The sequence below is a fragment of the Cynoglossus semilaevis genome, chromosome 8 (genome assembly GCF_000523025.1).
Source record: "Cynoglossus semilaevis isolate Cse_v1.0 chromosome 8, Cse_v1.0, whole genome shotgun sequence".
Lineage (NCBI taxonomy): Eukaryota > Metazoa > Chordata > Actinopteri > Pleuronectiformes > Cynoglossidae > Cynoglossus > Cynoglossus semilaevis.
This window is the reverse complement of record NC_024314.1, coordinates 7,847,737-7,861,908: the sequence shown is the minus strand read 5'-3', so window position 1 is coordinate 7,861,908 and position 14,172 is coordinate 7,847,737. Positions and strand designations below refer to the sequence as shown.

Genomic DNA, 14,172 nt, shown 5'->3' with positions numbered 1-14,172 from the left:
ATGGGTACTGTACAATGTCCATTGAGTACTGCTTTAGCTGTTAGATCTGTGGCTCATTAGAGGAAACAAATCCTGAGGTTATATATATATATATATATATATATATATATATATATATATATATATATATATATATATATATATATATATATATATATATATATATATATATATATATAGTATATGGTTGTTTTTGAGCAGACTTTAAAATATGTTGCCTGTTTAATATCTCAAACTCCTGTTGGTTGTGTATACATAAGTATTTTTTTAAATTGATCTTATGTTGTCAAGTTTGCATTCTAAGTTCTAAACAATATTTTGTTTGGTCGCTACAGAGTATTTTACAAAAAACATTTATTGCTGATCTTTTTTCCTCAAACCTCTCCAGTTGAATTACTTTACTTTTACTCCACCGATGCCACAAATCTAATATTTGGAATTATTTCGACTTAACTGGCAAGAATTATGTTCCTACCAAACATGTCTCATAATGCAGTGAGACATTAGGCCTTAATGCCAGTGAGTGAACACATATGGAGGGAAATTTGTTCCATCTCCTGGGATTAACTTTGGGGTAACTTTATATTTTTTGAGCATTTCTCATATGGAGTTAACTTACTAAGGAGATGGGACTAAGGAGTCAAAGCAGAAGCCCTCATGTGTTTTATTAGATGCACACTGACTATCAGCTGTGACTGTCATTTTAAATCTCACCCAATCTGGCCACTTTTACTGCAGATGTGCTGGAAAATGGTGATGCACACTCACAGGCCCGTGCCAGACGGGGCAGACACGCTGCTCTGTGGTAGCCATTTCAGCAGTTATGTTTCCCAAGACATATTTCAGTTTAATGACGCAAGGAAAACGAGGGCCGTCCCCAGAGCTTATTTTTTGACTTTCCCTATTTTTCAAGCAATTTCACCTGTCCACAGTCGGTCTCACATCACAAAATGATGTTGTGTTGAAGCTTTACACGGATGTCTTCTAAGGTTTTCAAAATGTCTGGAAAAACCAGTAAACAAATGACTTCACCCCCGGCTGAAGGATCAAAATACCTGTGTGGGGGTGTTCTTTCACCACACGCTTTTTCTTTTCAAGTAATTCAACAATGAATTGACAAAAAAGTAAACCTGGCAACTTTTTCTTATTTGTTGAGTTTTCATCATTTGCTTTCATGGTGGTCTTTAATCTAGGGTTAAGACACTCAGCCATGTTAAAGCTTTAAGAAAGATCTGGAAAATAAACCTGGCAAACTGGCTTTTTGGAGAAAAAAGAGAAATGCGTGTAGCACGTTTCACGCTGGTTTGTGCATGAGGGCCGGAGTGGAGAGGGCTTCTTAGAGCAGAAGCAGGGAGCTCACTCACGAATTTAAACAGCTCGCTGAGGACAAGGCATTCGCAGCTGAACATACATCTGAGGTGATGCTTCATATAAAAAAGGCTACAGGCGTTTAATCTCCACCTTGAAAAAGAGCAGCTCTCCCTTTCTCCAAGTCTTAAAAAAAAACCCAACAATGCCGTATTCTTCAGCATCGCAGATGGGGTTGAATAATTCATGGCAACACAGGCAAAGAGTCCTTATGCTGCTGATCTATAAAAATAATCCCAAAACATCATCACACTCCCTCCATGACTCGCAGGGCTTATACAAGGCACTTGGGAGAGGTCCACTGGAATTTCAAGCAGCACAACTCAGACTTTACTCACTTAAAAACTAAGTTGTTGTTTCATGGCAACATCTATTATAATACTTGACTAATCTTAACAGATATTAAGAACATAGTAGAGCAAAGCCCTAACCACAGATGTAAAGGAGTTGAATTGACCTGAGAAAGTGCACAAAATGTAGAGGAACATATACCAGGAAAATGTTGCACATTATAGATTGAAATGACTCCAGAATCATTCAATCACAGGGCCAGGTTGTTGAACAGTAGCTTTTATATGTTCCATTCAAAAATATATAAAATACATCATCGTCAATGCCTAAAGAGCCAAAATTAGCTGAGGTTTTAAATGATTCAGTGCTCCCATGAACCAAACAGGGAATTTGCCAGGGTTCACAAATTGGACTAGTGCTAGCAATTGCTAAATACTAATTGTACATTTCTTTTTGCACAATAAGGTGCTTGTTTGGGTTGTGTAGTGCACACAGCAGAACAGACCCAGTAATAAATTGTGTCATTGCAGCTCTAGCATCAACCAAGCACACTATTATTAATAAAATGGCTTAGAAAAAACAGTGTGGGCACCCAAGAATCAGATTGGGTCGATAGAGAGTTTAAATAACTAGTTATATGTTTCAGTGCCACATATTTGACAGGACAGCTATTATTTACTATTTAGGAATTCTGCTTTCCAAATGTCTGAGTGGAATGGACCCAAATTTATTAAGTTTGGGCCCAAAGTAAGTACCTATTCAAGCAACCAAATCTGCTCCTGTGCTGATTTTTACAACATACAGTTCATTTGACACATTTAATGGCTTTGTTCTTGGCGTTAACACACAGTGTTGAAGAGGTTGGCTCTGGACTTCTGTGGCACATTACTGTGATTGGTATGTTCTGCACAAATTGAAATTTTCATCCTAATGAGGGTGTTAAAGAAAGGAACCCAGTTAAGTGAAGTTCATGTATAAGGAGGACGTCCAAGAGACATGAAGAATTTCAATGTGAATCACAATTCCTGTAAAATCTGGGGTTGGGGAAAGTCCAGTCATTCTCATTGTCTGGGAACCATGAATATTTGTATAAAATTTAACAGCAATCCATCCATCAGTTGTTGAGATATTGCAGTCCTGACTAAAATGCTGGACTTGCAGACCAAGATCAACATCACTAAAAAAATCTTGGACTAAGAAAATAAAGATAAATGTAAAATGTCGACGAAGACAAGATGGACTGTGTGTTTCCTGAAGTGAATGTGTCTTATTAACTCAGCTTCTAAGGGGCAGCCCGCTTTCTTTGGCCAATGTTGTTCAACTTGGCAGAATCTGTATTAACAGTTGCCTGACCCTGCTTTAATGTGCTTCCAAAGTCAAGTTGAACAATGTCATTAGATCAACACTCTGCTCTCTGGGAAGACAGATAGAGATATGATTGACAAGATGGGGATGAAGAAATGAAAACAAGCCAGGAGACGGAGAGAAGAAACAGAGGTGAAGACTGCACCCGTCCTGCCGTTCACCCTAGTTGACAGCCAAGCTGTGTAAAAGTTTAAGGAGCGGAGTTGACGTGGCTATGACTCTCTTGTTCTTCAAAGATTTCTTCTTCAGACAAGTGAATAAAGAAGCAAAAACATGACAAACGGTCCCAGGGCTCTTTGCCAAACCTACCCCCTTTAAAGTGATGTGATCTCTCCCACAGAGGATATTAACAGTGACCTCTTGTGTTCATAATGTAACCCATAGTCAACCTTACTGCTTTATCTGCATGGTTCCTTTCGGCACTGTACATCGTAATCAGTCTATTACAGTTTTCCATTTATAACAAAAATTCCATTGTGGTCACAAAGAGTCCTGTAAAGACATTAATGTTCTGGTAATGTTGCTTAAAACATGACTGCATGGAATGCATGTTTGTATATACAGTATGTGTGTATTGTATGTATGATTGTTTCTATACACATTGGAAAATGTTCCTCTCTATACCTCATCAGCTTTCACTGCACATTTTTCATCTGTACAACAGGACGACAAACAGCCACTCAATAATAGGTTAAACTGCTTTTTCTAACTTTTCTAATTAAAGGCAACACTCGTCATTAAGCTCTGAGAAAAGCTTTGATAAAAGTACATCAAAAGCTGATCTGTTGCCAGTGTTTGTAACAACAGGCAGCACTGCAAGTGTGAAGAAGTGGCTTTACAAGCACATAAAAGCTGATACTGTTACAGCGCACTGGATTGTGGTCAGAGTCTCTTAAATGTTTAAAACAACAGTCGGGTTTTGTGGGTTTTCTCTTCAAATCACCCCGACCCCCCTCTCCTCTGAACTTAGGTCAAAAGAAAACCACGGCACACAATGCAATGAACTTTATGCATTAAAAGAGGAGAGGAACTTTAAGTATTGCAACTTCAGCTGAATGGTTGTGGTTAAACATGATCTTTTCGATGTCATTAGCATAGATTAGTGAAGTAAACTTGCGGTTAGGGCTTTACATACAACTAAATAACAACCATGACTGTGATACGTAGTCATAGCTGTAACTGATATAGCTCACATGACTGTATTTATGTGAATAATTGTAAGTACTATGGGGTATTATAGGAAGGCACTTAGAATGAAATCAGTGTCCTTTGCCCCAGTTCAAGAAAGCATGGGGGATTTCACATGGTTACTGACACACATGGACACGTGGGTAAGATCTAGACCCATGGGCCAGGGTGAGTCTTTTTGTCTTTGTTCTTGTGGAGTGCCTGATTAAAAACATCAAGCATAATTTTCTAATTGGGCGCTCCTAACCACTTTCATCTGGGTCATGCAAAAACAGCAGGTAGGGCTGTGATCTAATAAGCCAAAATGTGCCGCCCAGTCTTCCAGACACATGAAAGAGAGGATGTTCACCCTGTGACTCAGGCTTTCCCATGGGAGAACTGACTTGTCATCGCCAGCATCCTCCTCTCCCCCAAGTCCTGTGTGGCCTACAGCAGGCTCGTTGGATATTGTTGTTGTGATCTGCAAATCTAAACTTACACAAACCAAGTGAATCATGTGACTTAAGGTAGGTGCACACATGAGGTTCCAATTCTTTGGACAAACCATTGCCAAAAATAATTAACTTTGCAGTTTGCAGTTTTCAAACTGGTTGGATTCATGTTCACGATGCAAAAATGAAATTAACTCCAATTCCATTAGATAAAAACGGTTTATTGTGACTGCTGAGCAGAGTTAGTAGTTAGAAGTTGGCAGGAGAAATCTCTCAATTGTAGCAGGATACAGTATATAATTGAAGACGATCAGGACCTGCATATTTAAACATCACCATGGAGCATGTTTTAACAGATGTTAGCAGACCGCACACATGAACATCTGCTTTTTAGGCCCTTTTAGAGTTTTTTTGGCAACATGCTGATTCTAGTGAAGATGAAATAGGTAAAAAGTGTTAAAAGTAGAAATGAGGCAGTGCAGAAAAAAAAAATTGTCGAAAGTCATCTCTTTAAGACATATCAAAACGTGGTTAATCGGTCTCTCTGATAGTACAATAAAATAAATTCTACTCTACAGAAATCTAGCTCAGCTAACCGTGTTCATGTGACAGAGTTGTCATAATGAGTGAAAGTAATGTACTGAGTGAGTGGTAAGAAGGACAATATTCAAGCTGTTTATACAACCGCCAGACACAGACAATAATACACATTGACAATATGCAGAAAATATAAATATATTTTTTAAGCTTTGAATGCTATATTTGTTTTGTTTTCTCTTTTTATAATCAAAATGTTTTAACAACCTTAAAGATAAAGTCGCTGACAAGCCAACCTTGTATTTTTCTACCAGCCTCTGTGGACATCTCGTATAAATGTTGCTTGGCTTCAGTGTTTGTTGATGAACTCTGAGCTTTCAGTTCAAATCCTCCCTCGAGACAAACAAAAATGTTCATGCAAATAAATCAAGCTACATCAAATGCTGTGATAAATGTAAGTAAACAAATGCAACTCAGATGTGGGGAAACACATTACAGCCGTCCACACAAGGTCCTAACCTCATCACTGCAATAAAAAGCTGATGTCAGATAGATTTTCAAAATGGACAGTGAGCACTGAGTTGTCAGGATATGCTCAACAAGTGATTTAGTTGTCTCGCTTTGGGGACGTAGCTTCATATGGCCCACATGTTCTACAGAGAGCGTTGTGCATCCATCACATCTAAGATCAGAGTGTAATTGTGGCTGAAAATATGTCTGTGTTTGTGCCTGTGTTTAGGTGTTTCTGTGTGTACCAGCCTCACTAGTCTACATGTGCAAAGCATACGTAACCATATGGAGAGGGGAATAAATCCATCCCACGGGCATTAAAGGAATTTAACCATTATCAAATGGAATAGAAGGAAGCCAGGCATAAGGAGGGCGGGATGGCCCCACTGATCTCTAGGTTCAGTTCAATTTCTATTCAGTTACATCCCATAAATACCAATGTTGAGCCATGTGCTTCTCAGAATTTATGCTGGGAACTTAACCATCCTCTACAGTACATGCACTGATTGTGCAACACTTTCCTTGAACATAAAAGCTGTATGAGGATAAGATTATATGACAAACTGTAAACACTTTACACTAGTTATAAAATCACTGACCAAGGATATAATATTCCAGCCAAATGGTAAACGTCTAAAACATTATAAATCAAAATTTTAAAACATCATATAAAAAATTGTCCAAGAAAAATAAAAAATGCTGGCGCCATCAGTATGAGACAAAAACTAGTTCTGTGGCATACACAGCTTCATGTAGAACAAAGTTTTTTTTTTTATTTTAATTTTTTAAGAATTTTTTAAAAATTAATCACCATCTTATCACAAATGAGAATAAGTACAGTTTCTGTCTCAACCTAGCAGATGTGCTTCTTTTACTCCCTCTCTAGAGATGCTTATGAATAAAGATAACAGGAATGAACAGACTCTCTAGTCTTTATCACAGTGTTCCATCTTTTAGTTTTGCAATGCCAACATCCCTTGGGACAGTCTCATGACCTAGGAGGGCCCAAGGGTCAAGACCAAACCAATAAACCAGTTTTAACTTTACCTCCCTCATACTCCAGTCCCAGCATCGCTTCACTACAGTCTCATACAGTCCCAATCGCCTACTCTCTAAATAAGGGCATGTTGAGTCTATCTGAGCATGAAGTAGAACCTCTACTACTACTAGGGAGTAAAGTAGGGGTAAAGGAAAGTTTTCTCTTAAACCACATATTTATCTGATTGAGCCCAGTGAGGCAGAAATGCTTTGCTTACGTTTAGATCGGGGTTAGCAGACCATGAGATCTTTTCAGATTGTTTTTTTGTTCCAGTGTCAGTGAAAAGGTTTGTTTAGAAAACTCTTTATGTGTGCTGATGGATGACATGTTGAATGGTGCAGGTGAATCCCCATGCTCAGAGTACCTGGTGGAGATAAGTAAAAATACCTCTTGGCCACATTAATCAAGATATAAATCTTACAGATACCCTTTAATATTGAAGAAGAATTTGTTCATTTATTAGTAACTGTGTTTGCATAAATGTATCTGATTATGATAAAAGCCTGAAATAAAACTGCATCATAAAAACTAAACTGGTAAATTCTCATTCAATTTGGCCCATTGGGAAATCCATTTATTCCAAACAACAAGACTGCTATATCCTGATTGTCCTTTAAATCAGGACGACTCAGATCACAATTTGTCAGGGAACACACGTCTAATGCTGCTGCCTAGTAGTCTTTTTAAGAACCCAATGCCATAGAAGAGTTATCAGGTTCAGACCTGCTCCTGAGAAAGTCTTAAGAAAAACAAGATAAAAAAAATCCAGATTTTAAAATGACTAACACTTCTGTTAATGCCAGAGAGGAAAACACACCATTTACAAAACCATCAACTGGACTTTTCACCTCAGCAACTCAAAGTGAATCTTGGCACTCAGCTAAAGTTTCCAGAACATGTTACAAACCATACAACCCTTCGTCCAATGGTTATCCACACCAACACAACACCCAACACAGAGTGAGTATGATGTCAAGTCCAATGCCTCAGTCTAAGGGCTTAAGATTGATTCTTTGTGGTTCTGAGACTAAATGGTTGAAAATGCAGTAAATGCGGGTCTTAATGAAAACCAGGACCTATTGTCAGTGTCCATTAGCCGTCTGCTTAACCTCTCCCAGTGGTCGTAGATAGCCAGTAAACTGCCCAGAGAATAAGGGCCCTTCCTAGAAATACTGTTGAACCATCACAATCTTTCTAGTGTCTGCATTCAAGGTATTACTGACCCCCCCTCCCCCATCACCACTACCAAATACCTTTTTGGCAGTAGTCAGCAGCGAGCCCAAATTTATGTGAGGGCGTTGCCACACTGAGGTGTTTTGAAGGGGGCTAAGATTTTAAGGTACAAGAGACTTTAGTTTTCTTTGAACCAGACCCTTTATCACTGCAGCTTAACATCCATTAGAATGCCACAGACATCAATTGTGATAGATACTCTAGGTGGAAAAGCATGGATTTTTTTGACATCTTAAAATAATTACCAGGCTTAAAGAGGCCCTTTAACATTAGAAGAAGGACTCCGGGGGAGAATGGGGGGGTTAGTGGGGCAGGGTAAGAAGGCCTTGGCTTTGCACTGTGGGGGTCTGGCACATCAATTGGAGCTATACATGCTTTGCATTAATTTCTATAGTTCTGCTTATACATACACATCTGAAGTCATTCAAGAATTTGCAAGTATAATACTAATACTATAAAAACAGTAATAGCTAACATTATTATATTTCTTTTTTTCCCACAGACTATACCATCTGCTGGAGTTACATTTACTATTCACTAATACATTCATGCATGCTTGTGTTATTTCTAAGTTGTTTTCGCATCACCTACATATCACGTAATGGTATTGCTTTCCAAAATATTACAGTAAGTGTCTTCGATACAGCCTTAATCTTTATTGAGTGCCGTTTGAAGAAATTTATTTTTGGACAGCCAACAGCATACCAGGTGGTGTTGGAAGCAGAAATGTTTTCAAGGAGTTCAGTTTCTGTTTATACTCTGTGCTGTCGAAAGTCATAATTTCTTCATTCTATAAATACAGATAGAGTACAAAACAAATAAATTCCAGCCTCATTGTTTCTTCAACTGCTGGCTTCATCGCTTGCTGCCTCTTTGTCACATGCTTTTCTGTAGCACATGACTCCAGCAGAGGCCTGTGGTCCACAAACTGTGCAATGAAAAAAAGAAGATTTACAGATCTCCTTTGAGCAGCAACTAGCCATGGACAGCAGCCAAAACAAACCCGCATGCAGGTCAGTCACTGGAAGAATTTTGTGTGTCTGTGATCACTTAATCATCAAGGCAGCGTGTACATTGGTGCAAATCCAGCCAGCTAATTGGGTAAATGGCACAATAATTGTCTCCTCACCTTTCAGTCTTTTAGCAGATCCTTGGTGATGTATCGCATCATTTGAAACACTGGACGTGAAACTTACCTAATTCGTATCCCCATTATACGCAATGTTTTCCACACCTGCAGTTTCACCTTTGACCGTGACCTCTTAAGTGATTTCCTACGGAATCTGTGCAACGGCAAATGCCAAGAAAATGTTTTTTGTTTTTTTGTATGTAAATTACCACAAATGCCTTTGGCGCATTGTGAATCAATGACCATGTTGTGTTTTCAGTTGGTCAAACAACGGTCAGGAAAAAAAAGCTCTCTGCAACGATGCAAAAGATTAATTAAAAATATAGGTTTTCAGATGGGACTGTAGAAGAATCAGTGTTATTAACATACAGGTCTTTGTGTTTAAAGCAGTGGTGCTTCGTCTACAGCACTGTTCACGTTTAATTAAGAATAAGCACCTCAAAACTACCATCTATCCGTTGGTGCCTACAATTTGGCATTTAACTTAATGTACAATTTTTGTAGAGTTGGTTTAAAACCAAGAGTGTTGCCTCCCCTATTTTTAAAAATGTAATCTTTTTACTGTCTTTTTACTGTATTTTTTATTTAAAAGGTCAATTATCAATCTTGATTGGTCGTTAGTTCTCTCGATAAATGTAAAGAATTGTATTTATGACTCACTGTTTTAATGAGCGGCCAACTATGCAGGTACTCTGGCGTGTCTTGTTGAAAATACTTTGAATTATTTATACTAAATTTGTGTGATATTCTTATCCAACAAACTATTACTCAATTTATGGAACAACCTATCATAGCACCCCCTTTAGGGGAAGAAGTTGAAGTTACATGCAGTCAGACTTTTAACAGTAGCATGAAATGTAACATTTAATAATTTTAAATTAAGGATATGCTCTGAATTAGGCATATACACTAGATATTCAGTGAGGGAATACAAATGAAAAGCCTCAGTGCTCCCAAAGCGCTATCCCAGCTACAGGAATGCAATTCTTCGTAATTAGGGACCATGAGAGAACTCATAGGATGCCTCTGATTTTTAATTTGTGGTCCCCAATGGTTCTCTTAGACATTTCTGATTGTTTGGAGGTCAGTGCTACATAGAACAAGTCATGGTGCCATGCTGCCAGAGGTTACCAGGGCCAGCCAGTTCTCAGAGAGAATTAGAGATTTGTACATAATCTACAGCCAAGTGCAGTAGATGGCATGCTACATACAAGTATGTCTTAAATACAGAAATATGAGGATTTTAGGTCTAAAAGCTTGAAATAATCACGCAGCCAAAGAACGAGCAAATCCACATGAATCTTAAAATACCTAAAACTATTTTCCCGCTATAGTCCTACTCTGTGTATGTTTATTTCAGTGTTCCAAACATCAGAAATATTTTCACATCGGCTCCATAGTGTAGCAGTTAGCACAACTGCCTCGGAAGCAGAGAGCAGAGACTCCTGGGTTTGATTCCCAGAGGAACCGCATGCTTAGCGTTTGCTCGGGGCAGCCTAACAACAATTTCCTAAAAATGGGATCAAAATAATACAAATTTATTTTATTTATTTATTCTTTCCCATTATTACCCCTATTTTTTATTCATCAAATATATTCTGATTTAAATGAATACCAAATCCAGGATATTTAGATACCATTAATAACACAAGTTCTCTGAAAAGTTTATTTCACAAAGCAAGTATAAGTACAAATACATATGGGAAGAAACTGTTCACTGTTTAAGAAAGTCCAGTGGAGCCTGAAGTGAACGTCTCCTGTCTTTGAACCATGAACCACTGAGTCCTCCACTGGCTACTAGAGTAATATGATGCTGAAGATGGAAAATAAAAACAAATTGACCGTTTCACTACATTACAATAGAAACTGTCCAGTCATGAGTATGTTATGAACCTTATGTATTTCTTCACTACTGTTTCTAACTTTAGGTTGGAAACAATGATTGTGAACATAAAACCAGATGCTAAAATCCCAGCTCTGCTGTTTTCCCCACAGGTCCCCAGAGCACCAACTGTTATGTTTTCCTTTACTGCAATTAGGGGATAAGAGAAAAGCAATGTTGACTGTTGAATTTAAAGCTGGATTTAAATTTAAAATTGAATTTAAAGCACTAGGGCAACCAAGGACAATAGAAATGTCACTCTGAGTTGTACATGTTTGTAGGACCTTATCAGTGATATTGATGAATAAATTACATTGACAAGAAAAGCTGATAAGTTTGAAATAGAATAGACCCATAACCAATTTTAACTGTTCTGTGTATGAAATTTAAAGCTAATATTGATGTTGCACTTATGACTAGGAGTTATTCTGATTGACACCCAGAGCAGTAGGTTGGTGGGAACAGGTTATTGAGGGTCAAAGGTCAGTGGTCAAACATAGTGACCATTCTGTTATTTAACAAAATACTCTAGCCATCAATCACTGGTGAATAAAAGTTGGGAAGACTGAAGAAGTGGTGACAGAGCTTACTCACATTCAAATAAGCTTTAACCAGAGAATATAATTATGTTTATGAATGTATAATAAAACTAAAACTAGTGCTAGAGAACAACATTCTTAATATTTCATTAATCACATAATTATCTGTGATTGCTTCCATTGCTATGTGCAAAAAGTCAATAATGATTAAAAATACCATTAATTTTTACAATAACTCTTTTGTTTAAAGAGTACTACAGCTTGTAGTACTTAAAACTACTATTATGGCAGTGTAGCTCAATGTCTGAAATGTGTAGTCCTGCAGGAGTGTATGGCCGTGACTAGATGGAAACTCTAGATAAGGTCTTATAGACTCTTTGTTGAAAACAAAAATGTCCTCTTTCCACAGGCAGACAGGAAAAACAAAAAGATGAAAGATAAATAGGCAGTAGGATGGGTGAAAATCTGCCTGCATCCCTATGCATCTGTAAAACTTCCTCCTCAGATACCACACAGGCACACTCGGGACAGCTTGTTCTCAAAGAACCATTGACCTTCTACGTGAAAGCCTCCATTAACAAAACATCAATGAGTTGAAAAATAATACGTTGCAAGCGGAAATCACCTCGGCACATGGAACGGCCCCAGAATGCTGTTTGGAGCACAATCGCTTTAATACAGTTAAGGAGGGGATGTGCTTCCGTATTGTGTCCACCAACAATAGCAGACTGTAAACTCACAGACACACCACCCTATGGATTAAGCAGCTCTTCACGGGACGGGCTATTGTCCTGTTCCTGAAAACAGCTCTTTTGTGGCGAAGGGCCAAGTTGTGTCAGGTAACAGGTGGTAGAAATCAGGCGAGATACAAAGATACGTGAAACAGAGAGAGGGACAGAGTGTGAATGACCGAGAGGAAAAAGGGTGAGGGGGGGATGGAGGTGTAAACCTGCTTCCCTATTCTGTTTATAAATATATTTTTATTGCTTCTCAGTTTGGGTGGAGTAGGGTTTTTATCTCTTCCTCTGACTCATAATAGGCCTGTCACTGTGGAATGATACCTCTATACACTGAGCTGCAGTGAAGCATTCACAAGTTCTGGAAACAGTCCCAAAATCCAGCTCACCTTTGGCTTAGCTCTCGGCCACAACAGTTTCAGTAACCCAGCACTTGAGCATCCACTCATTGAAAACACTATATCCCCCGACACACAATGTTTGGAGTTAAACTGCACTACTACAACACATATACAGTTAAAGTATTGCCCTTTATTTATAGCCTAAATAAAATGTAATAAAGCAAATATCAACAGTGTTTTCTTGTAAAGTACAGTATAATCAAATAAGTTTTAAGTTCTTTTATTTAAACGTTTTCTGTGAAAACCTGTTAGATTAACCCATACAGTTTTAAGTTTTAATAAATTGAAGCTGCTTTGTCACATTGTTACACTGTGTTTTTATACATTTGGAACTCAATAATTCAGCGATTGTTCATTAGATAAATGTAAATGTACTGTTCTGTCTGAGCCACATTTATGAAGATAGATTACTAGAGTGGTTTCACAGCTGAAAGGCTATTCAGTTAGATCTCCCATGTTGGATGATGATTTATAGAATTTTTACAGTTGCTGTGGTTTCCTTTCATGACCTAAATTGTTGGGATATCCTTCATTAAGGGACTACTTATATTGGTGTAGTGTAAAAGCTCATTCTTATCTGAAACTTTGATAGACAGACCAGTTCAGGACCTATGAAACCATTTACTATCTGTCAACTTGAACTGATCGAGCCCCACCGTGAACATTAACAGGACTAAGGAGTTTAAGATGGAAGAAAAGTAATATAAAAACAACTTTTACTAAAAAGATTAGTTTTTGCATGGATTTGTCTGTTATCCTGCTGCCCTCTTACTGCAAACAAAATCAAACCTTTCACCCAAGTCATCTCAAGTAAAGAATGTGGCTTAGCTCAGTCTGGTCACATCTGACTTGGATACCAAGAACAATGATGTGCAAAATGTTCATGAATCTGACTACTAAGATTACATTCTATTATTTAGCCCGAGGTGGTTGATCAGCATCTAGAGGGTATGTCCAGCAGGATTTCCTGTAGGAAATGAGGTCACTGGATCTCACTGACTGAGTAAAGTAAATTAAATAAACCATCCTTCGCCCCTGCCTTAGACCTGTTATTTCTTTCAACTCTTTTTTTTTTACTGTCAGAGATGACTTCTGCATATACTCCAACGCCTACACCCTCATGCATGAACGACGTGAGGTCACATGCTCAACAAAACCTCCTGCACATATGTCCACTCACTGACGCACCAAGTCTGGTGAGCATGCTTCGATCATCTGTCCAGCTTTCCGCCAACAAACTTGCTAAAGCAGAACGGCTGGAAGAAGACAGGAACATTTGATGTTAACAAGCTTTGTGATTTTACGACTAAAGACTCAGAAAAAGTATCGAGCACGAGAATTAAGAAAGTGAAAAGTTAAGAGAAAATAGCCAAATACTTGTGTTTTACGTCAAAGGAAATTTTTTTTGCACTTTTGCCTCTTGATCCTCATGTACAACCCAAACTAAAGGAATGGGTGAAAAAAAACTAAATGTTTTGGTCCTTTTGCCAAACATTACATTTTGATTTAATCATCAACCTCT

General features: G+C 38.1%; 1 long non-coding RNA gene across 10 annotated transcripts in view; it reads right to left on the bottom strand.

Annotated features, from left to right (window-relative positions):
- The window catches only part of LOC103381852 (uncharacterized), a 117,984-nt gene that overhangs the window by 74,492 nt on the left and 29,320 nt on the right, over window positions 1-14,172 (bottom strand). The window contains exon 4 of one of the 10 annotated variants that reach the window (XR_003050221.1): window positions 8,631-8,890. The exons of 8 other annotated variants lie outside the window; for them this stretch is intronic. This is a non-coding gene — a long non-coding RNA (uncharacterized LOC103381852). Of the gene's footprint in view, window positions 1-8,630; window positions 8,891-10,793; window positions 10,905-14,172 lie in introns of those variants that run through there. One more of the 10 variants, XR_003050214.1, reaches the window with a different exon arrangement.